This window comes from Microtus ochrogaster, chromosome 15 (assembly GCF_000317375.1).
Source record: "Microtus ochrogaster isolate Prairie Vole_2 chromosome 15, MicOch1.0, whole genome shotgun sequence".
Classification (NCBI taxonomy): Eukaryota; Metazoa; Chordata; class Mammalia; order Rodentia; family Cricetidae; genus Microtus; species Microtus ochrogaster.
Window position 1 is genome coordinate 17,832,205 of NC_022017.1, and position 23,185 is coordinate 17,855,389.

At 47.3% G+C, this 23,185-nt stretch overlaps 1 protein-coding gene across 3 annotated transcripts in view; it reads left to right on the forward strand.

The window, feature by feature from the left end:
- The window catches only part of Prickle1 (prickle planar cell polarity protein 1), a 92,186-nt gene that overhangs the window by 56,525 nt on the left and 12,476 nt on the right, over positions 1-23,185 (forward strand). Inside the window, exon 1 of one of the 3 annotated variants that reach the window (XM_026782510.1) lies at positions 15,617-15,732. The exons of 1 other annotated variant lie outside the window; for it this stretch is intronic. The gene's annotated coding sequence lies outside the window, so the exon portion shown is untranslated. Of the gene's footprint in view, positions 1-15,616; positions 15,733-16,248; positions 16,328-23,185 lie in introns of those variants that run through there. One more of the 3 variants, XM_026782511.1, reaches the window with a different exon arrangement.

Genomic DNA, 23,185 nt, shown 5'->3' on the forward strand with positions numbered 1-23,185 from the left:
CCCGTGTACACCTGCCCTCTGTTCCCCAGCTGCCCCGTGTACACCTGCCCTCTGTTCCCCAGCTGCCCCGTGTACACTTGTCCTCCATTCCCCAGCTCCCCGTGTACACCTGTCTGCTGTTCTTAGCAACAGCGTGTTGGTCTAAGTCATCTCCTGCAGTTCCTCGTGTTGTGGAGACCCCAACCATACCATCATTTTTGTGGCTGCTTCATAACTGATTTTTGCTACTGTCGTGGATCGTAATGTCAATACCTGATATGCAGGATATCAGATGTGGCAGCCCTGTGACCTACAGGTTGGGGAACCGCTACTCCAAGTGACAGGAACGCTTTCTGTGAAGCAGTCCTTTGTCTTGGGGTGAGTGTGAGCTTTCTGACTCAGAACATGCTGTAACCCCATGTATAAAACTTGGGCCCAGACCTATAAAGGTTAAACTTAGTGCTGCAGGGGAGATTTATGATCGCCTCAACTCACTTTTTCCTTTCTCCTCCAAACAGTAGCTTGTTTGTGTGAACAACCTTATGCATGATATTTGGACCTATGTGACTTTTAAGCCAGTGTTCGAGGTGGAAGGTGAGTGTACTCTCATGGGAAAGTATGCTGTGCTAAGGTTGTGACTGAATAAGGGTCACAGTGTCTGTAAGCTTATCGATCTCCCGTAATTATGGAGGATCCATTACAAAGATACAGTGTTGGGCTGACCCTCCACCATTTCCCCTCTCCCGTTTCCTCCTTCCTCCTTAGAACCGTATTCTCTATGCTTTCCATTTCCTACCATCAACCATTATAACAGATTATTTTCATGAGTTCTTAGAAAGGCAGTAACCGTGCTTCCGTTGTGATGAAAATGAATTTTCTCTATCATTTGTTTATCAAGCTAACTTGCAAAACTTCACGAGTGACACGCTGGCGGGTTGATTCAAAGAAAACTGGCTTCATCGTAGCTCCTGTCTTGATACAAACTGTAGAAGCTGGCGCTGTCATCGTAGCCCGCAGCGTCTCCTCAGAAAGGTTCTCTGCTAACGAGCCCACGTTAGGACGGTCAATGGAATGACTGAAGCCAGCTATAAGCGGATGTCTAGCCTGGCCTTTGGCTGGCCATGGCCATCTTCTGTTTCTGCGTGTTAAGTCAGCACAGAGGCTGTGGCTTTGTAAAGCCTCAGTCAGCATCACTTAGGCCATGCACTTGGCTCAGTGCGGTGCTGCCTTCAAAGGCGGCATGGTGGGGATTTGAGGTTAGTTCTTCCAGAAGATTCTTCCTTCCAGTAATAGGATAATAATAGCTCAAAAAAATATTACATGTAATAAAACAAACCAGGCCAAACAAGAAAAGAGCTGCCGACTGGTATAAGAAGAAAGGCAGACGAGATTATAACTGGGGGGGGGGGGGAGGTAGAATTAGAACCAAATGGACTCATTTGTCAGTGGTCCATTCTAGGGGAGCTGCAGCTTGCTGAGCAGGAGACCCTGTCTTGTCTGTCTTCTGTCTGGACAATGCATCCAATCCCTGTGAATGGGTGTATCCCCTAATCCAAAGGCTCCAAACCTCTTTCCAGCTTTCATCTCTAAGGGTCATGTGTTTTATTGCTTTGTGCTTTGTGTTTATAACTTGATCTGTGTTCGTATTATCACCAAATAGTCCCTTCCCCCAAATGACAGGTGATCTGCCTGTTGTTTGTCCATATGTCGAGCCATTAGTGAAGACTGTGCAGTCAGGGACACATCACCTGCCCTGGAGCCTTTGTGTTCATCTGTCCTCAGCAGGACAGAGGTTCACCGATGCCCACGGAGGCGGCACTTACCTCCGAATGGACTGTATGCCCGGAGCTATGGGACGTACGTGTAGTCCCAGCTCCTTGGGAACTGAGAGGGGAAAGATTCCTTCAACTCAGAAGCTGGAGTCCAGACTATGTAAAAAGAAGAAAGAGAAGGAGCTAACCCTTCATTTTGCCAGTGGAAGCAGTAACCAAAATACATTAATTTTTTTTTTCTCAAAAATCCACTGAACTAAAAGCCAAAGGTTTCCAAAAAACAAGCCAAAAAAAAAAAAACTGATGTTGAAAAAAAATGGAGCTAAGTGGAAGCTTCAAAGTTAATCAACAGAACTTAGCTTCGCACGATGGCTGTGTTTCTAGAAAAGAGGGGTAAAAATAAAACTGAAAGTGCTTTAAGGGAGCTGTCAAAAATGGAACTTTATGCATAAGAAATGTGCTGAAATTGCAGAAACTGCCTAAGTAAAATTAAGCATTGCCTGTCTCTAAAATGGTGGCTTTGATATTAAGATGATGAAATGGCTCTGAGTTCTAAATCTCACATTTCATGTTTTTTTCTTAACCCCCTTTTTGCCAACATTTTGGGAAAGTTCTGTGCATGAAAACCAGTACCACAAGCAGCGTCAAAAGAGCGGTCCTCCTAACCCACTGAGGAGAGGCCGCCTTCTGCTTGAGAAAGACTTTCATGGTGGCTAAGATGGGTGAGATTCCTCAGGTGACTTATGCTTGCGGACGGTTTCAGGAGAGGAATGAGGTTTACTCGTCACTGTGAGGGCTTTGTGGGATGTGGGAAGACACGCTGGGGTCCTGGAAGAATGTTGCAGGTACCAGCTACTGACTGTAATTTTGAAGATGCTCTTGGCTCTTATGCCACAAATGTGCCACTTTGTTAGAGCTGGTAACGAAAGCTGATGTCGTCTGTAAACCAGTGGTCCCTAAGCCAGTCACAAACTGAAGTTCTCTGTGGAGAGTCTATGGAATACAAGCGTATGCATCACAATCCCAACTCACCGAGCACATGGGATACGCTGGAAACTTCTGTGTTGTGTGAGAGGCTTCCCACACGATGCTCCCGTTGCTAGCTCAGGGAGTGCCTACTACGGTCTGATAGCTAGCAATAAAGACAAATCACTTCCCAGCTACCATATCTGACACCCAGTTCTCTTGCCCATATTACAAACAGAAATTTTTCCATAGAAGTGGTGGTTTTGCCTTTGCCCAGGTTGACTCTGAACTCTTGGGAATCAAGCAAACCACCTGCCTCCACTTCCTGAGTAGCTGGGACTACAGGTATTAGGCAAATCCAAATAAAGATATTTAATCATTTTATAGACATTTTGGAATACCTGTGCAGGACCAAACAATCCCACCCTTGTTGAATCACTGTCCCTCAGCCCACAACACATGGGTGCCTTCATGTGCATGTACAGTTATGCATGCACACACACACACACACTACATACCTCCAGGGAAACATGGAGGAGTGGTGGTTGGTAGTGCATGCACTGTCATGCATGCATGCACACACACACACTACATACCTTCAGGGAAACATGGAGGAGTGGTGGTTGGTAGTGCATGCACCATCATGCATGCATGCACACACACACTACATACCTCCAGGGAAACATGGAGGAGTGGTGGTTGGTAGTGCATGCACCATCATGCATGCATGCACACACACACTGCATACCTCCAGGGAAACATGGAGGAATGGTGGTTGGTAGCCTTCTAGATCATTAGCTATGAGGTGGCCCCAGAAGCTGAGCAGCCATGCAGTCCTGCTTACATGAAAAGAATAATGAAGGGTTGGAGAGATGGCTCAGTGGTTAAGAGCACTGACTGCTCTTCCAGAGGACCCAGGTTCAATTCCCAGCACCCACATGGCAGCTCACAACTGTCTGAAGATCCAGTTCCAGGGGATCTGACACCATCCCACCAATGCACATAAAATAAAGTTAAATAAACCAGAAAAAAAATATTTTTTTAAAAAAGAAAAGAATAATGAAATGCTAACTAGAAAAAAAGGAGACTATTTGAAGGTGAATGCTGTCTAGATGGCTGATGGATTTCCTTTCTGAGTGGCTGTCACTCTCTGGTGTTTAGTTGCATTCCCGCTACTCAGGAGATACCTGTGCGCTGCCTGCTGATCATTGCTCTCCCACCAGCTGTGACCACCTTCCCCATCGGGAGGCAGCCTCGGTGACCCAGGTAGCTGAGATCCTCTGCTAGCTGGGTGTGGTCATTGGCGGTAGATATCACTGGATTACCAGCTGGGGTGGTCTCCTTAAAGTCTCTCGAAGCCCAAGCTGAGTTTCCCTGTTCTCTGCCCGTGCCATTTCCTCCCTGGCTCAATGGGACAAGTCCAGGAACTTGCCTTACTCCACAGATTGTGCTTTCGGCTCCCCAGCTTCCTGGCTCTCTGAGTGTCCTCCTATTTTATGACATTTTCCCCTCAAACCCTTCTTTTCCTCATCTTGTTTCCTCCGTTTAAGAAAACTCACATTCCCTTGTCATCTACTAACGTTTAGAATTCTAAAAGCCACACTTGATCTTTTTGTAAAGATAGAGTGGGTTTTTGTTGTTGCTGCTGATGTTTTCTTTCTTTCTTTCTTTCTTTCTTTCTTTCTTTCTTTCTTTCTTTCTTTCTTTCTTTCCTTCCTTCCTTCCTTCCTTCCTTTCCTTTCCTTTCCCTTTCTTTCTTTCCTTTCTTTCTCTCTCTGTCCCTCTTTCTTTCTTTCTTTCTTTCTTTCTTTCTTTCTTTCTTTCTTTCTTTCTTTCTTTCTTTCTTTCTTTCTTTCTGCTAGTCTGGAACTTGCCACGTATCCAAGACTGGGCTGGAACTCACAACAATCCCCCTGCTTCAGCCTCCAGGAGTGTTGGGTTCCACTCCTGCTCAGTGGCCCTCACTTAGGGGTATGTGTAGATAGGCCTTCTCTAGGATGTGTGGTGATCTGCATTGTGATGTTCTGTTTGGGGGAAATTCCAGGGATTTTTAGTGTGTCTTAATTTCTTTACTACCCAGCAGGCTGGAGAACCTATTCCCTTGTGTAAACCAGCGTGAGGGGAGTCTGAACTTGCTCACCCCAGGTGGGAGTAACTGAGCCAGGACTTCACAAGATAAGTAACAGGTGTGAGGTGTTGCCAGCAGGCCCTTCTCTTTGACAGCTGAATTGAGCCATAAAAGTTGGGAATGGTTTATGCAGGTCTGCAGGAGTCCAGGTACAGATTGTTAATCCCTGGTTTAGAATGTGCTGATTTCACGTGGGAATGCTTGAAATGAATTTTTATTGTGGCTCTTATCTTTGGCCTAGGTGAAAATGTTCAGATTGCCCCATAAGTCAAAATTAATTTAGCTTACCATTATCCACGGATTTCACTTCTTTTGTTTGCTGCTGAGTAGAATCAGAGTTCATTATGCTCATATGTTTCAATTTATGCTTTAAAGTACTACAAGATGGCCAGTCCCGGGGATGAGAACCCTTTCCGCCATCTTTAATTTCAGTGTAACTGCGAAGTCCGCACAGTCTTCTTCCAAACTGGATTTTGCTGCAGAAAAGCAAAGCAAAGCAACATGTGGTTTGTGTGTCTGCTAAGTCTCCTTAGCCTGGCTTGCATTAGGAAGCTGTGGAAGCTGAATCCAAAAGCTCTCTAAAGAAAGGTCCCGCAGGGAAGGAAGGACACAGCGAGGAGAGACAGCTGAACCCCTCTAGAAAAGCACATTCCAGTAAAAAGTGTGGGTCCTTGGTAGTTGGGAGTAGAGAACAGAAAAATAAGTCATTTTAAAGAGTCACACCTAAGGCATACCCCCGTTAAGCAGATCTCAGCTTTTCCCTTTGAGAACCATCCTGGAAAAAAAAAAAATCATCTTTTTTTTTTTTTTCTTGGTTTTCCAAAACAGGATTTCTCTGTAGCTTTGGATCCTGTCCTGACGCTCGCTCTGTAAACCAGGCTGGCCTTGAACTCAGCCTCCTGAGTGCTCCGATTAAAGGCACGCACCACCTCCCAGCATAAAACCATTTTAAAAGACAAAAAAAAAAAAAAAAAACAGAAAACAAAAACCCTAACTGTCCGTTATTCCCAGGCCTTCCTCTGCATTAACTGCTGGCCCCTCAGCTACTCTAGGAAAATCAAACACAGGGGCTGCTGTGGTTGGTCAGTGGTTAGAGCACTGGCTGCTCTTCCAGAGGAGCCAGGTTTGATTCTCAGCACCCACATGGCGGCTCCCAATTGACTGGAACTGCAGGATCAGGGATTCTGCACCCTTCTTTGACCTCTGTGAGCGCTGGCTGCATATGGTGCAGTGCATAGACATGCACACAGGAAGATGCCGAGGCACGCACAACAGTCATAATAGCTAAATGTAAAATGAAGTCGGCCACCAAGAACCTCCAGTGAGCGCTGTAGCTGCCACACCTGCAGAAGGCTACTAGAGGCAACTTGGCACAGGCGAGCCTGCTTTCTCCCCATTGCTCCCAGCAATGCCAGTGGCGGCAGCAGACACTTCCCCACGATGCCAAACGGGCTCACGGTCCAGGTAACGCACGTCTGGTTATTTAGGATGCCTTTGCGCCTTGTAGTCTCATCATAAGGTTATTAGTATATATCTCCACTGTCCCAGGTGTTAATCCATGTGGTCGTCCTGCTTCCTTTCCTCAAGAACTCCTATAAGCACCAGAAACAGAATGACATATACTATATTTTCACTTACCTGACTGTATTAAAAAACATACTGCACAGCTAGCCAGGTGGTGGTAGTGCAAAACTTTAACACCCCCCCCCCCGCGCGCACTCAGGAAGTAGAGCACTCAGACAGATCTCTGAGTTCAAGGCCAGCCTGGTCTACAAAGCGAGTTCAGGATAGCCAGGGCTATACAGAGAAACCCTGTCTCAAAAAGACCGGGTGGTGGTGGAGCACGCCTTTAATCCCAGCACTCGGGAGGCAGAGGCAGGTGGATCTCTGTGAGTTCGAGACCAGCCTGGTCTACAGAGCTAGTTCCAGGACAGGCTCCAAAAACCACAGAGAAACCCTGTCTCGAAAAAACAAACAAACAAACAAAAACTGTCATGCTGCACTTCATGAAAGGAGTAAGAATCAGATGCGTGTCATTTTAAAGAATCCTGGAATAGCATGAAGATGCTTGCTTCTTGGTGCTGCTTATGTAACTAAAGGGAAAAATACATATATTCACTTACTTGTTTTGTGCATGAATGTATGCATGTATATGCATGCTCATTGCACACAGATGCACATGGGAGTGCATACAAATGCATATATGTGTTTATCTGTGGAGGTCAGGGGACAGACGTGGGTATGCTTCAGTTGCTGACTGCCTTGCTTTATTGGGATAAGGGCTCTCATTGACCGCTAGCTAAACCACCAGCTGGACTGGCTAGGCCGTGAGTCTCAATCCTCTTATTGCACTATCCCAATGTATGGGCACCCCCATTCTGATTTTTAAGTGTGGGCTCCAGGAACCTAACTCAGGTCCTCATGTTTTCAAGGCAGTACCTTACCGGTCGAGCTTCTTCCCAGTCCTGACTTTTTTATTTTTTATTTTTTGAGTGGTAGCTCCCTCTGAAGAGGCTGTTTAACCATATTGTCAGATCCTTCCAGAGAAACATACATCAGCTGGGAGGTGAATCCCTATGAGTTCAAGGCCAGCCTGGTCTACAAGAGCTAGTTCCAGGCCAGGCTCCAAAGCTACAGAGAAACCCTGTTTCGAAAAACAAAGCAAAAACAAACAACCAAAAAGTATCCCTTCCATCCTAAAATGCAGTACGGCATAAGGCATAAAAACCACCCTGGACTTTGCCGGCACTCTTCACTCAGCTGCTCCTTACTCTCAGACACACTCCCCAAAAGTAGAAGGTTGGGGAGGTAGCTCAGCCGTGGAGCACTTGGCTAGTTCACTTGAAGCCTACATGGGATCCCATCGTAACACCCTGCACTCTTATACAAGGCAAAGCATTTCAGAGGTTCCTGGGATCCTATTAGATCATACTGTGAAGAGACTAAAGACCTTAAAAACGATTGGTCATAGCTGTGTGCCTTCGTCTGTTCTGTCAGCAACACTGTAATCAGTCTTAAACTCCCGCCAGAGTTTATATGGAAGGACGTGGATTCTCCAGGAGCCTACGTTCCCATCCTTACAGGCTCCTGTTATTTAAGCCCGTCTACTGTCAATTTATGGTGGGCATCTTGTTGCCAGAACTGCCCAAAGGCCCTTCCAGACAGCTTATTGATTCTATTGCACTTTCTTAATTGTCTCAACTGAAGAATGTTAGTTGATTTTTAAAAAAAAAAAAAAGTATTATAGTCCTATGACTTGAACTGTAATCAATTTTATCTGACAAGTTTTTATGGCTGCATTATTTCAGTGTCTTTGACTTTCGGGAGATCATATGAGGTGGCAGAATGGGTTATACATACAGAGTCTCAGTGGAACAGATCTTGAGGTCTGTCCCTTGTCCCACATGATCTGACTTTTTGAGTTGAGGAGGTGATGGGTGAGCCACTGACTACATGCAAGAGTGATATCTCAGTGAGAACATAGGACACACTGATACTGGCTGTCACGAAGAGGCCATAGAACAACTGTCATGCAGAGATCTCAGTAAGCCAGTTGTGTTGTGCTGGGACAATCCAATGTGTGTATGCAGAGATCAGAATGGCCAGTCAGCTTCAGAAATGCAAGGAATGTCCACCATCAGGGAGGCGTTCCTGGTGCTATTTGCCTTAGAGCTACACAAATGTTTGGTTCCACAGGTCAGCAAAGTCATATATTATCAGTGAGCTGCCCTAAAGGAGGCTGACAGCCGCTGCTTCGTTATCAGTGGAAATAACCTGGCATGTGGATTTCTAGAATATTCTTCTATGTTCTAGTGCTGGTGCTAAGGGAAAAAGTTAGGGAAAGTAAAACATTTTACCTAGCCGTTTTTCAGGTCCCCGAAAAGAAAACGCTGTGCCAGGTTTTCAAGGCTCACCACAAGGGTGTGGATGACGTCTGAAGTTCCCAATCAGCCCACACTCCACCTGTAACACCCACCCACCAGTGTCTCCGCCGTAAGCATCGTGAAGAATGTGCACACAGCCATCTTTCTCTGCCAACGCCTTCCACCCGTAGCCGAGTTAGTAGCCATGTTTGCCTCCGCCTAGGCACTCTTTATTGTCACTGTTCGAAGCCCTGTGAGACGGTTACTGGTCTCCTATGGCTTTGCATTTCCCCTTTATGTTTGGGGAAATCTTTCAGTGTAGCCCATACCCAGCTGCTAGTGGTCTACGGGTAGTCTTAAAGCCTTGCGTCTGAAGCAGCATCCAAGGGGGGTGGATTGGACAGTTGTTCCCGGAGGATCCTTCTACTCTCCGCCTCAGAGTGTAGTGACTCTTGCGACCTTCTAGGAAATGAGTTTCCTGCTGCCTCCCTCACTTCTGCACCTCACCCACATTAGCCACGTTATCCAGTCCCCTTCATCCTTGTGTCTTCATTGAGCACTGTGAGCTCTCAAAAGCACCCAGGTGGGATCGCAGATAAGATAGGTATGGATAGAATGCCCTGCTGACCTTTTTCTTCTTGGCAAGAGGCTTTTAGCTGCTTGACCTAATTCTTTGCCGAGGCCCATCTGAAAATAACATGCTTAGTTACAGTACCCGGTCACGATGCTCAAAGCTAGCCTGCCTGGGTTTTCACCTCTCTTGGCTGGTGGAGAGTTGAACGAGCAAGCAGGAACAGATGATGCACAGAACTCTCTCAAGCAAGTAGTGCGTGGCCCAAGACTGCAAACATCCTGTAAACTCACGTTTGTCAGGAAACGCTGTGACTTGGGCATTTCATTGAAATATGGCTGGATTGCAAACCATACCAACCACCACCACCTCACACCCTCTCATTCCCAGTGCCATTTGAGCCTCTGCCGTGGGACTCAATCTTCATGGACTTTGCTGACTACTTGAAGAGGGTGGGCCAATCTCTTTCATAGCAATGGGCTTGAACTCTTTACCCTGTGGTGTGTAAACATTGTGATTCATTTTATTTTATGTATATGAGTATTTTACTTGCATGTATGTGCACCACACACTTTCGGTGCCCTTGGAGGTCAGAAGAGATGGGGAGAGCCCCTGGATCTACAGATGGTTGATAGCTGCCACGTAGGTGCAAGAAATAGAACCTGGATCCTCTACAAGAACAGCCAGGGCTCTTACCATCGAGCCGTCTCTCCAATGCCAAAGTATTATTATTATTATTATTATTTTGATTTTCGAGACAGGGTTTCTCCGTAGCTTTTGGTTCCTGTCCTGGAACTAGCTCTTGTAGACCAGGCTGGCCTCGAACTCACAGAGATCCGCCTGCCTCTGCCTCCCGAGTGCTGGGATTAAAGGTGTGCGCCACCACCGCCCGGCTATATTTTTTAAAGATTTATTTATTTGTTATGTGTACAACATTCCATGTATGCCTGCACACCAGAAGAAGGCACCAGATCTCATTTTGGATGGTTGCGAGCCACCATGTGGAATTGAACTCAGGACCTCTGGAAGGGCAGTAAGTGTTCTTAACCTCTGAGCCATCTCTCCAGCCCCCTATTATATTTTAAAGGTGATTTGTTTTGTTTTCTTTTTTGAGACAGGGTTTCTCTGTGTAACAGCTCTGACTGTCCTGGAACTCGCTCTATAGACCAGGCTGGCCTAAATCTCACAGAGATCTGCCTGCCTCTGCCTTCTGAGTGCTGGGATTAAAGGAGTGCGCCACCACGGCCTGTCTGGCTTCCAGTTCTCATGAGGCTGTAGCCCAGCTAGAGGTGATTATTAAATGGAGAGAAACTTGGAGTTTAGACACGTAAATCCTTCTGGTGGCCTTGAGTTCTGTCTCTCCTGTAGCAGTTTGAAGCTAGAGGCTCACGTCAGGACTTAGCTTTAGTTCCCTCAAAAGCCATGGGAGTTTGCTGGCTCACCTTGGAATGCCAGGCACGTAGGGCACCTCTTACCCCTGCACCCCAACCCTGTGCACTGGGGAGCTATAGTCTAGCCCCCTGGAACACTTTCCTCAGGCGAGGCCCTGCCTCCCCTGGTCTTGACTGTTGGGGTAGTTTTCTGGCTCTTCCCATTTGCTGTTCTGGGTTCTTGGCCCTGTTCTTGTCACCCCTTCTAACAAGAAGGCATATGTGCCAGCCACTCTTCTGCGGAAGCGTCTGTGGCTCCCCTTGCCCTGGAAGGGCTGCACAGATGCCCACACCTGGGTCTGCCTTTGGACACCCTTTCTAGTGCCTCCACCTCCCTCGACCTTTGATGGCTCACCTCAGTCCAAAGCTATTCCTGCCTCAGTGCCGCTCAGGCGAGCATCCTGACACCCCACTGTCACTCTGCTTCATCTTCTGTTGATGTCTTGCTTGTTCGATAAATAGAATCGTAAGATGGTAGTTACCAATGGGCCTACCCTCCCCTAAGAAAGGCTATCAGCATTTTGTTCTGTATATTCTCTCAATATTTTGCTGTGTGTGTGTGTGTGTGTGTGTGTGTGTGTGTGTGTGTGTGCTGTAAGTTCTCAGTCAAACACTGTGATCGTGATACCTGGATATATCTTGGATACTGTACCAGGATACAGCCCCTTCAGTACTTTTGGAAGGTTTCTCCTTAATTTCTCCACATCAGGAGTTTGTTTTGGGGGGAGGGGATTTTGAGACAGGGTTTCTCTGTAGCTTTGGAGCCTGTCCTCGAACTAGCTCTTGTAGACCAGGCTGGCCTCGAACTCACAGAGATCCGCCTGCCTCTACCTCCCAAGTGCTGGGATTAATGGTGTGTGCCACCACCACCCAGCGTGACGGTAATTTTTCAGTAGTGAACTTTAAAAATGTTTGTAATAAACCCCAGACCCAAAAGGAGCTGAGATGGTTGATGGCAACTCTCTTAATTATATGGGACACAAGTTTGTTTGCCTGACATATCTTCAGGTGTGAAAAGAAGTCCCCGAGAGTGGTTGGGAGTGAAGGGCAGAGCAGGCCACTGTGGCTGCTGGTTTTCACTAGTGTTACCTGAACAACCATCGGGAAAGTACCCCAGGTCTGTATTCTTCACCCAGCTGTGCCGAAGTCTCAAACAGCCCCTCTCTCAGTGGTGATAAATGTCTAAGCGGTGACCAGCAGTCAAGTCCTTAGACTGAAAAAACACTGCCATAGCAAAAGCCGGAAGAACCGATGGAGTGCTGGGAGCAGGCAGCTTGCCACGGAGTAGGATGGTGGTTTTGTTCACGCAGGGAGCAGTGGGCCGGACTTCCACAGAGCTACATCACCTTTGTCTGTTTCTGTGTCAAAAGATCTGTTTTACCTAGAGAAAAACAAAATGGTTTGTGCTCCACCCCCAGAAGTTTTAAAATTGACCCGAGACTGGCATTTTAGAGATGGCCCACTCACCATGACAAAGACTAACCTTAGAGAAGTGATCTGTCCCAGTGTTGGCAAGTACCTGCAGAGAGAATGGGCGTTTAGCTCCCTGATGACAAACTTTGTGCACCAGGGCACTTTGAAGTGAAGATGGCCCCGCTCGCTGAAGGAGGGGTGGGGGCGGGGGCTGGGTCGCTGGGAGGTTTGGAGTCATAAATACAATGGAATGGGGTGTAGAAACTGTTGAGGAACCAGTGCTCTCTAATCATGATGCTTTCAATATAATCAAAGGGTAAAGAAAGTAATTGGAGACCTTGTGAAGCTGAAACTTATCATAAACCTCCGTAAATGCCCCTAACTCCAGAAAAAAACCTTGCCACCTGCTTTCCAGCCCTTCCCTGGGGTGGAGCAGGCTCAGCTAACAGGACTGAGAACTTCCAAAGGCTCAGTGGTCTCCCAAGCCACGACAGAAACGCGTGGTACCAACTTGCAAGGATGAGACAGCTTACTTACAGTTACTCCTCCAGCGTTTGACTTACTGATCTGGACAAGAATTGTGACTGATTCTACAGGATGTATGGTTTGGGGACTCTGTTCATTGTGAAAACCAAATCACTGTCCTACGCCATGCCTCTACCAGAGACTAAAATCCTACTTGTTTTGTTAACGGCTTCTCAAAGTTAGGTGGATGCGGTGACATGATGACACTGCAGCCAGTCAGTCACGCCCGTTTGCTGTTTTCAAAGACTTCTGCTCAGGAACGTTCTTGCCCTGATCACTGGCATTTCATCCTTAATGCCTTTAAAATGTTTTGAAATCAAGAGCAACACAGCCTTAAAGCCAAGAAGGAAGTCTGCACTCCGCTGCTGTGTATGCATGTGTGTATGCTTGCATGTGGTGTGTGGGTAGGTGTGCTCACCTGTGCATGGCCATGTGGAGGTCAGAAGTGGACACTGCTTGTATTCCTCTATGGCTCTCTGCCTTGCTTTTGAGACAGGGTCTCTCACTGGACCTGGAGCTTGTGGTCTCAACCGGACTGGCTGGTTGGTGAACCCCTAGGACCTGCGTGTCCCAGCACGGATGTCCCGATGTGCATGGCCACAGTTGGCTTTTTACATGCATGCTAGGGATCCCAAATTCTGATCTTCATGCTTGCACAACAATCACTACCCAGTGAGCCACTTCTCCAGCCCAGGGAAGTGTTTTTCAAAAGAGACCTCAAGGTCACCATAGGGAGGTGGCACCAAGGTTTCCTTGAAGCCCGTACTTTATCTCTTTCTACCAGACTCGATAAGCTGGCATTTGACAAAATACTACCTCTTTGTTTCTCTGCCCTTGTCACATTTGTTCCCCTAAAACAACCCCATCCTTAGGACAATGGCTTAAGCTAGAAACGGTGTTACTTGATAAGGTATGGACCTGAGAAGAACATGCGAGAATCTTTTATTCACTTCACTCCGTCGGGTTCACTGCACTGCTCTGATATGTGCCAGGCACAATGCTGAGAACACAGCAGTGAACTCCAGAACAGAAGACAATAACGCGGTGACTAAATAGGCACCCAGTGCCAGGCGGTGCTAAGTGCCCTGAGGCCAAAGGGGAGGGAGGGTGACCCTCTCGTCAACTGGAAGGAAGCCCTCAGGGCCCTCGGGGTGTGGGAAGCTAAGCCCTGAGAATTTCTGAGTTTCCTTTCTCACCCCCCTAAAGTGTGATCTTCAAGCAACTGAATATTCTACCTACCTGAAACAAAAGGACACCAGCTGGGGGCATTGCCTTCTATCTGCATAGATTCACTGTTGACAGTAGTGACGCTTTTCCCCGACCAGAACAAAGTCTGTTTCATTCAGATGAAAAGTTAGTAGGAAGTTTCTCGCTGTCCTCAAACTGCTTCGCTGGCAGGAACACAATAGACAAGTTGACAGTACCTGCTGGAAATGTGGCAAACGGTATTTACAAGTAGTTACCTTGTAACTGCCCACAGTGGTTAGGCTACATTTAATACCGATAAGCCTTCACTACAGGATATAGTGGGAGTATTTGTGTGTTAACACTCAGTGTGGCGCTAGCCTCCTGGAAGAGTTCTGGCCCACAGGGTCAGCCTGGCGGCATAGAATCTGTTGTATTTTACTGACAGGCTAGTTTAGAGTGTGATGTAAAGCAATAACCGGTCGCACATTTGTTCTGGTCTTCCCCGAGGAGCTCAAACAGAAGGAAGGAGGAAAGGGGAAATTTGAGACAGGTGTGGTGGCTCACCCTGCTAATCCCAGCACTTGCAAGGGCAGCCTAGGTTCCATAGCAAGTCAGAAGCCAGCCTGGACCAGATGAAAATCTCTGTCCAATAATAAAATAAAATAAAAACCACACAAGAAAGCGAGCAATCCTACTCATCAGATTCGGTGGTGAATTTTACAGATCAACAGGGAAAGAGGTTTCCCACAAATTCCCGTGCCCTCGGGCAGGGGTACTCTTTTGGGAATCATCTGGAAAACTTGAATTGCAAATAATAATTTGTGATATCTGAACTATTGTTCCCAAACTAGTCTAACAGCAGAGCCAGGACTTTTTGGGTTCTGTCACTTTAAAAAAAAGTAGCAACTTAAAAAAAAAAAAAACTCAGCTTGTCCTCCGCTGCCTCTTTCTGCAGCAGAGATAACAGAATTTGGCCACACAATTATTTACTCGAGGGATCGATCTATTTATGGCAACCTGTGTATTTTTAAATCACAGCTACAATAGGCTATTGTTCTCCATATAAATAAATAAATGCTGCAGAATCGCCATCCTGGGTTTAAAGTAGAAACTGTTGGCTCTTCACGGTGCTCGTATTTACTGGCTTTGCCCCCACCTGATAAGGCTCTGGTCCCTGTTAAAGCTTGTAGCTCAGGAGAATCGTGGACGTCCGCTGTTCACTAGTTACTAATGATCACTACCAATTCTCATTGCTTTCTGGGCTCTCTTTGAGGTCCAGTTTTTGCTTCTCTGAGCCTTTTCTGCAGACAGCTGAAGCCAAATTCCTTTCTTAGAGCCCCTAAAAATAGCACAGAAATAAGATTAACATGAACGAGCGTGGGGCGTCTTCTTGTGGTTCAAGGATGATAGTTAAAAACCCTTACTAGTTACTTAAGTGCCGCGTGTGCCTGACTCCTTTTGCTTTTGCTGTTATTTACTGCTAAAAAAATAAAGTAAAATAAATCTCCGGTTCTAAGCCGCAGGAATTGCTTTCATTTAAATGCAAGGAAGTCTTAAGCGGAGAGAATTCGTATGTTAATGAGCCCTTCGGAGTGAGAACTGGGTTAAACGCGCCATTTGCTGGCATTGTTATGGACAGCATGGAGATGATTTGTGTAAGAGGGAGACCTGTGGGGCTGGGGGTGTAGCGCCGTGGCGGAGTGCCTGCCCAGCGTGTGGAGTCCTGAGTTCGAGGCTCAGCACCGCCCCCTCGCGCACTGGCCCGCGCCTGTGGCCGCGCGTGCACCTGCGGGCGGGGGAAGTTTACAGAAGCTCTCACGGACGTCTGCATTGCGCGAGTCACAGTCCTGGGCGGCGGGGAATGGAGCTCCACTGGCGGCGGTGCTCCCGCATCTGGGTAACTTTCCTAGGAATGCCGTACGGGCGGGCGGGCCCCGGTGGACACCTGCCAGGGGACAGTTAGTGTGACAGTTCCTGGAAAGCAGGCGGCGCGACCGGCTGTCCTGAGCCGGAGCCGAGCTGGGGGTGGAGCGCGGAGCGGACACCGAACGCTGCGAGCCTGTGCGCGGGGACCGGGTCCGGGTGCCGGGCGTGCAGGTGCGCGGCGCTGGCTGGGTGCGAGCTCGGGGCAGGGACAGCGGGGACAGGACCACGGGGACACGATCGCCGACGTGGGCGCTGGCCTCCTCGGTGCTGCCGGGACTTGGGGCAGACCGGGACGAGGCTCCCCCTTGCGGCCAGAGCCGCCACCGCCGCTTGCCTGGGCGCAGGGCCGAGCCTGCTCCGGGGGTCTGGGTGGCCCCGCAGCCTTCACCGCCGCTGTGTCCCCGAAGACGGTGACATCCTTCCTCCTAGCCCGTCTAGAAAGGCTCACGTTAATCCGTCTGCGGATAAAGCAGGCGGGGTGTGGAATGGAGTTTGTTTTCCCAACTCGGAGTCTTGTCGCATACTTAAGGAAGTGTTTTCTCGGGAAACGGCGTTTCAGGAGAGCTGTAAGTTTCACAAAGGGGATGTTGTTCTGGAGCCAACAGGTGACGGGGTGAAACCCGAGTCTGTGTGTATATTGGAGTCAGGTCTGGCCGCCGTTTCCTTGGGCCGCGGTCGAAAATAGAGATTAAAAAAAATCAGTAAGACATTGATGGGAACATAGTTTTGAGAAAATGTGTCTCCCGCTGTGGAAAATGATGGTCTTGGTAGACATGGCTTTGCGTGATTCGTCACAGGCCACAGCATGCGAGCGTAGATCTCTCCAGAAATCTCTGGCAAAGCACCATGCCTTGTCATGGGATTTCCTCCTTTTGTTAAGCAGCCTCTTACTGTCCTGGAATGTGTGTGTGTGAAGTTAGGATACTGTCGAAGAGGTCCGCAGTCCCTCTTGGAAAAAACTGGATAGTGTTTTGGCAATTGGTGGCACATAGCAGTTGGGAAAAAAAATGGGCAAGTTGGGTGGAGGTTTACCTGGAAAATACCCAATGGCAAATGCTCAGATGCCACCGATGGCTAGTGTTGGAGTGCTTTTGGTAAAGAAAAACTGTGTTAACATCCTCCTGATAGCTGGGTGATGCCTGTTCTTCCACCACAAATGAAGCCGACTTGGGTTCTGGGAGCAGTGACTTTTGTCTCTAGTAGGCCACAGGGGTGTGTGGAAACTTTGAAGAAATTATAGCTTCGTGTGTGTGTTTATTGGGAAATTCAAACTTTGATTCCAATGCTTTTGCTCACTCTAGGTTCATTTTAAGTTAAGGACGTCATAAATGGAAATGTGTATATCCATAAAACTGTCTAATTTGTGTTCTGAGACCAGACGTGTGCAGGCTTCTATACCACCAGATTTGTGCTTGGTTACACTTAGTTGACCTGTATGTGTTAACCTCTTAGAATCAGAGCAATTTTGAGTAAGGAACCTGGAATGGCCGTTGTGCTCTAAGGCCTTGCTAACAAACAGATTAGCTCTTCAAGTTTGTGACTTGCAAGGTAGCACTTAGCAGTGGGGGACACCTAGGGAGCTTTAGCCCAAATGACTGTACAAATCACTGTCTGTCCAGGTGATCAAAGGGCTTCATAAGGACTCTCCAGAATCACGATAATCCTCACGTAGTGGTTGGCATGGAGCTTTATTGGGAAGTATGGACACTGAAGGTTAGGGTCTTAGACTTCATGGAAGATTGACAGTTGTTTTAAAGATTTACTTGTTTTATTTTATGTGTGTGGGGGGGTGCCTGGCTGCATGTATCTGTGTACCACGTGCATACATGGTGCTATAGGTACAGACAGTTGTGAGTTGCTATATGGGTGCTGGGAATTGAACCCTGGTCCGCTCCTGTGCTCATAACCACTGAGCCATCTCTCCAGCTCCCTGACAGTTGTTTTAGATCTGCATAATTTTGATGTGATTTGGTGAGTTGGTCCAAGAATATGATGACTGGCAGGGGCCAGGGCAGAGGTGACAGAATTCGGTGCCTTCTGTGGGAACCGAATCCCTGGGACCCTCACATCCCTTCTGAGTTGCGCTCCCATCTCCCAGCTATAGGATCTCAAAACTCTGGGTTCATTCTCCCTTTCCTGCTAGTTTGCTTACTTTCTTCTCCCAAGCCACCCTTGGAGGCTTCCTTAGGAAGTAGGTGCCACTCCCAGGCTTCTTCTCCTCTTTCCTAGTCAGAATTTTCAATGTCTTTCTTCTTGGAAGGCCAGAAACATTCTTCTGACATTCCCCGTCAATAGTGTCTAGGCTCCAGCCTGACAGGTCCAGTTCTTAACAGCCGGATCAGGTACCATTCTCTGGGAGAAGCTGTCTTCTAGGGAAACTGCTTTCTCCACTGCTGCTTCTGAAACTTTATACACTGTTGCCGACTTAGAACAACCCCGCCCCCGTGATCCTCTTCCCCCACCCTGCCACAGCTCTCTAAAGCAGCAGTTCCCAACCTGTGAATCCCGACCCCACAGGGGTTTCTATATCAGATATTTAAATTACGGTTCGTAACAATAGCAAAATTTCAGTTATGAAGTAGCAATGAGATAATTTTTTGGTTGGGGGTCACCACAACATGAGGAACTGTATTAAAGGGTCACAGCATTAGGAAGGGCAAGAACCACTGACTTTAGAAGCAAAAAGAAAGGCTGATTTTTTACATCTCAGGGTCAGTCAGAATACTAACCCTTAGCTGTCCTATGCAGAACGAAAAAATAAAGTGACTTCTAATGGCCAAACTACCAGAGAAGGGGAAAAAAAAAAAAAGCAAAGCTGCTCTCTGGCTGGGTTGACTGACACCCTCACACCTGACTGCCATCAGCAACAATGCCTGTACTGATAGAGGAATACACTGTGATGCAGCCAAGCTGTACCATTTGCGGGTGTGGGGGGATGGAAGGAGTTCCAGACAGGGTTTCTCTGCACAGCCCTGGATGAATTTGTTCTTCCAAGCTTTGCCTACCTTACAGAATACTGAAGGCAGCAGCTTTTAAAGATTTCAGCATTGTTGACCGTGGGTTTTAAAAGGATAAGGCTCCTTAACAACAGACAGCCTTAGTGGAAGCGAGCCAGGCATTGTGGGCAGATGCCTTTAACCCCAGCCAGCACTCAGGAGCCAGAGGCAGGTGGATTTCTGTGGGTTTGAGGTCAGTCCTGGTCTACAGAGTGAGTTCCAGGACAGCCAGAGCTACATAGTGAGACTGACTTGAAAATAGCAAGAAAAAGAAAAGAAACAGACAAAACCCATGCCAGCAGGGAGGAAAACCCTGCAGAAAGTCTGACCAGCAGACTGCTGGGCTCGAGCTCCTGTGTACACCCTAGTCTGCACATATTCCTGGTGAACAGTGGGTTTCTAGGTCACCCAGCTGGATTCTGTCTCCCTTTCTGGAATTCTGAAGCTTGTGCACTTTTCTCTGTGAAAACAAGTGGCCAGCCACAGGCTCAGTCCTGTAATTTACACACAGGCCGCCACTACAGAAATATGTGTACACACACACACACACACACACACGATATATATCATATATATAACACATATAACAGACCTTGGACCGTTCCTATTACATGGGCTACACTTACTTAAAATTCTGGCTCCCAGTGGAATGTCACTTGTCTCCTTTTTAAATTTTGTTTTGAAAATTTTTATGTGTATGGGTGTTTTGCCTGCATGTATGTCCATATACCACGTCTGTGCCTGGTTCCCATGGAAGCCAGAAGAAAACATCGGGTTCTCTGGGACTGGAGTTACAAGACCGTTGTGAGACACCATGTGGGTGCTGGTAATTGAACATGGGTCCTTTGGAAGGGTAACAGGTGCTTTTACCACTGAGCCATCTCTCTAGCCCCAGTTGCTCCCTCGTTGATGTTACCCCCCCCCCCACGAACACACAGCCCCCCCCCCAGCCCACCTTTAATCATAAGAATGGGTGAATGGAATGGATAAATCAAGAAAGAAAAGGCCCCTACATTGATCACTGAGTGAATGAGGTCATACTCTGATTTGGGGACAGATGCCCTTCATATCTAAGACTGTGTATAGGTGTTGTCCAACCTGTTGGGTAGACAGCACACATGCTCTGTGTGCGCTCATGACACATATCATGTCCAGGATTAGTGTGGGAACTGGAGGAGCTGCCTCCAAGGCTGCTGGAAGTGGCAAGCAGTAATTTCTCAAAATCGTTTGCCCTTAAGAGGCTAGAATCCTCCCGAGTTCTAAATTAAAAGTAAAATCCAGCCAGGCAGTGGTGGCACACGCCTTTAATCCCAGCACTCAGGAGGCAGAGGCAGGCGGATCTCTGTGAGTTCGAGACCAGCCTGGTCTACAGAGGTTCCACGACAGGCTCCAAAACCACAGAAAAACCCTGTCTCGAAAAACCAAAAAAAAAAAAAAAAAAAGTAAAATTCAGGGGTCGGCACCCTGTCTTCTTTTGTCATTAGCATGTTCCTATTCCAAATGTCCCCCGTCAGCTTCAAGAAACTCTTCTCAGTCATGGCTAAAGGAACCGCCTCTTGTGGTACCCTGCAGTAGTAACTTTGATGCTGTGTACTCAGAGAGTTCCTTCTTGGTTGCAGAGTCTTTTGTAGCCTTAAAAGCATCTTTCCAAGGAAAGCTTTGGTGTGTGTGCCAGCCGGAAAAGAGTCAGATTCCCCTAGAACTGAAGGGACGGGCGGTTGTGGGAACCGAACTCTTGAGAAACAAAGCAAGTGTTCTTGAGCCATACCCCCATTTGCTGCTTAAAATACCCCAGGCCTCGGGGTATTTGATGACTCATGAGGGGATCCAGAATTTCAGAACTCAGTTTCCCCAACACTGAACACCAGATCCTTCACCCAGACTATCACTCTTACCTCCTGGGTCAGATGTTCTCTTGACACTTATACGATGATTGAAAAGTCATACATCTTCTGGCTGCAAGTGTGGTTCTTTTTAAATGGTGAGAGTAGCTAGCTAGTCTTCAAGAAAGAGGAGGCGAGAAAAGACAAAGGAGGGGCGTGGAACTGTTAACACTTTCTGACTTAAGTTGTGTGGAATACCACCATGATGACCCCTTTAAAATATACCAACTCTAGGCAGAGGCAGGCAGATCTCTGGGTTCGAGGCCAGCCTGGTCTGTAGAGCAAGTTCCAGGGCAGCTAGGGCTACACAGAGAAACCCTGTCTTGAAAGACAAAAAAATTAAAAAAAAAAAAAAAAAAAAAAAGTATACCAGCTCTTCCAACTTCCTGCTTGTTTCTCACCCTGATGGGTCTGCTCCTAAGGCTCCCTAACTCCATGCCCCTGGACATCAGGCCGTGAGGCTCAGCATGTGTTGAGTGAGACACACCACTCATCTCACACTGCTTCATACTGTACTTAAATATTGTAATGCCAACGGTAGCAGGTAAGCCGGCTACCCTGCTGATCAAACCCGAAGCCACACTTTGGATGAAAACAACTCCTGTTTTCCCACGATAGCTGAACTCTTTATATTGCCAAAAACTAAGTCTTCAGTGAAGTTGGCTGAGAGGCTGGAATGAACCTCTGAGAGTTGGAGGTTTAAGAAGTGGCCAGTTCATTCAAGCAACTAGGGGGCGTGGTGACATTTCACAGAGACCGCCTCCAGACGCAGCCCACATTTTCAGAGCGCACAGCTTGTATAAGGGGATTCGGATCTTCGGCATTCTACATCGTGGGGCAAGTTTAGAAAAAAAATGGTTTGACATAATTTATAGTGTCCTTTATTTTTTCCTTTTAAGAAAGAGTAACATTTAATTTTCAGGTTCTTTTTGACCTGTATATTTTCTGTTATTCCCACCCCAGCCCGCCTACCACCAGCCAGGTCTGACAACAGATAAATGCTCCTATTTCAAAATTTCAGCTAAATTGCATTGGGAGTGCCAGTCCTGAAGGGAACCTGTGAGTTACAAACCGAAGCCTTCAGCTCTAGTCCTCTTTCTTTGCCACATGGAGGGGGATCTTTTGAGGCAAAAGAAAAAGATCCAAGACAGCTCCTGACTTTCATTAACATGTTCCCTTTTATTGCTGGGAGGAGGGGGAACGGATGAATGCCCCTCTGTTTGGAGAGCCCGCCTAAGACGAATGACTGGGTCAGGATGGTGGTGTCGGAAAGGGGGCCGCCTTCCCCTGTGTTGGGGTGGATGAAGGCCACTAGCTGGGGCAGCATCTGCTGACTCAGGATTTCTCCCGCAGGAATGGTAGGAGCCAGGAGGCAGGTGCTGCTCAAAGTGTCGAGTTTAAAGTGACCGTGCTTTATGAAAGGAAGACGACACTTGGATGGCCACGTATTTTAACAAGTGCTTCTCCCCGCTCTCCTCAGCACTAAGCATTGAGAGAGTTGCTGAAACATGACTTCATCTCAGGCTGGGGCTGTTTAGGATTGCAGCTTTTCCCTCAAGGATAAGCAAATGAGAACATTTACTAAGTCAGAAGAATTCTTGATGTCTGACTTCGGCTTTAGTCCTTACACAAGCTATTCGCTATCCTTGAGCCCCCTTTTGTCTAAAGTGACTGGATTGGACTAGTCACAATTTTTCTTTCTATTTTTGATATGTAAATGTATATATAAAATCAAAATATACACAACTTGCTTTATATATTTTGATTTATAAATTTATAAAATCAAAATATATAAAGGAAATTGGTGTTGCGAGAGTTCTTGTTTTGTTTAGAGCCTGTGTGAGGATGATTAGAAGACAGACAATCCACGGGCCTGGCAACGCTGACATCCCAGAGTCAGGGTCACTGTCTTGACACCTTCATTGTTTTTTCTCTGTGGTGGCTTTTTATTCAGAGATTTAACACCTCACACTGACTAAGAGTGGGCTGGTTGAAATGCAATAACTCAAGAACTCAATAAACGTTGCCTAACTTTTCAGAAAAATGTTGGTTGATAATGCGATTTAATATCAAGTCACCCAGCTGGACTTGGTTGTGGCATGGACTGTCTTGTGTATTCCTTTACTGTTTGTGGAGGGAGTTCCCTGCATACCTTCTTGACCTGAGCTCTTTCTAATCCCCGTGTAAATCAGATTTGGTCCAGGGACTAGACATGTCCAATGTGCGGTTTGTCCCAGGGGCTCCACTGAGCAGTCAGCACTGCCTGCAATGGAAGACTTGCTTAGGAAATATGCGAGCATCTCGGCAGCCATCTTCCTGGGTAGCTGATGGTGGGTGAGGCAGAGAGCCCAGTTCCCGTCTTTGTAAACTCTGAAGACCGCACAGGATTTCACCTGTGGGGAAAGTAGCGCACAGAGCGGTTTCCTTGAGTACTTGCCAAATAAATCATGAGCAGGATTCACCTGTTAAAGGCGACCCAGAACTCTAGCATGGTGGCCTTTCTTCTGTGATCCTGAGCTGGTTAAGGAGGATCACTTCCTAATTG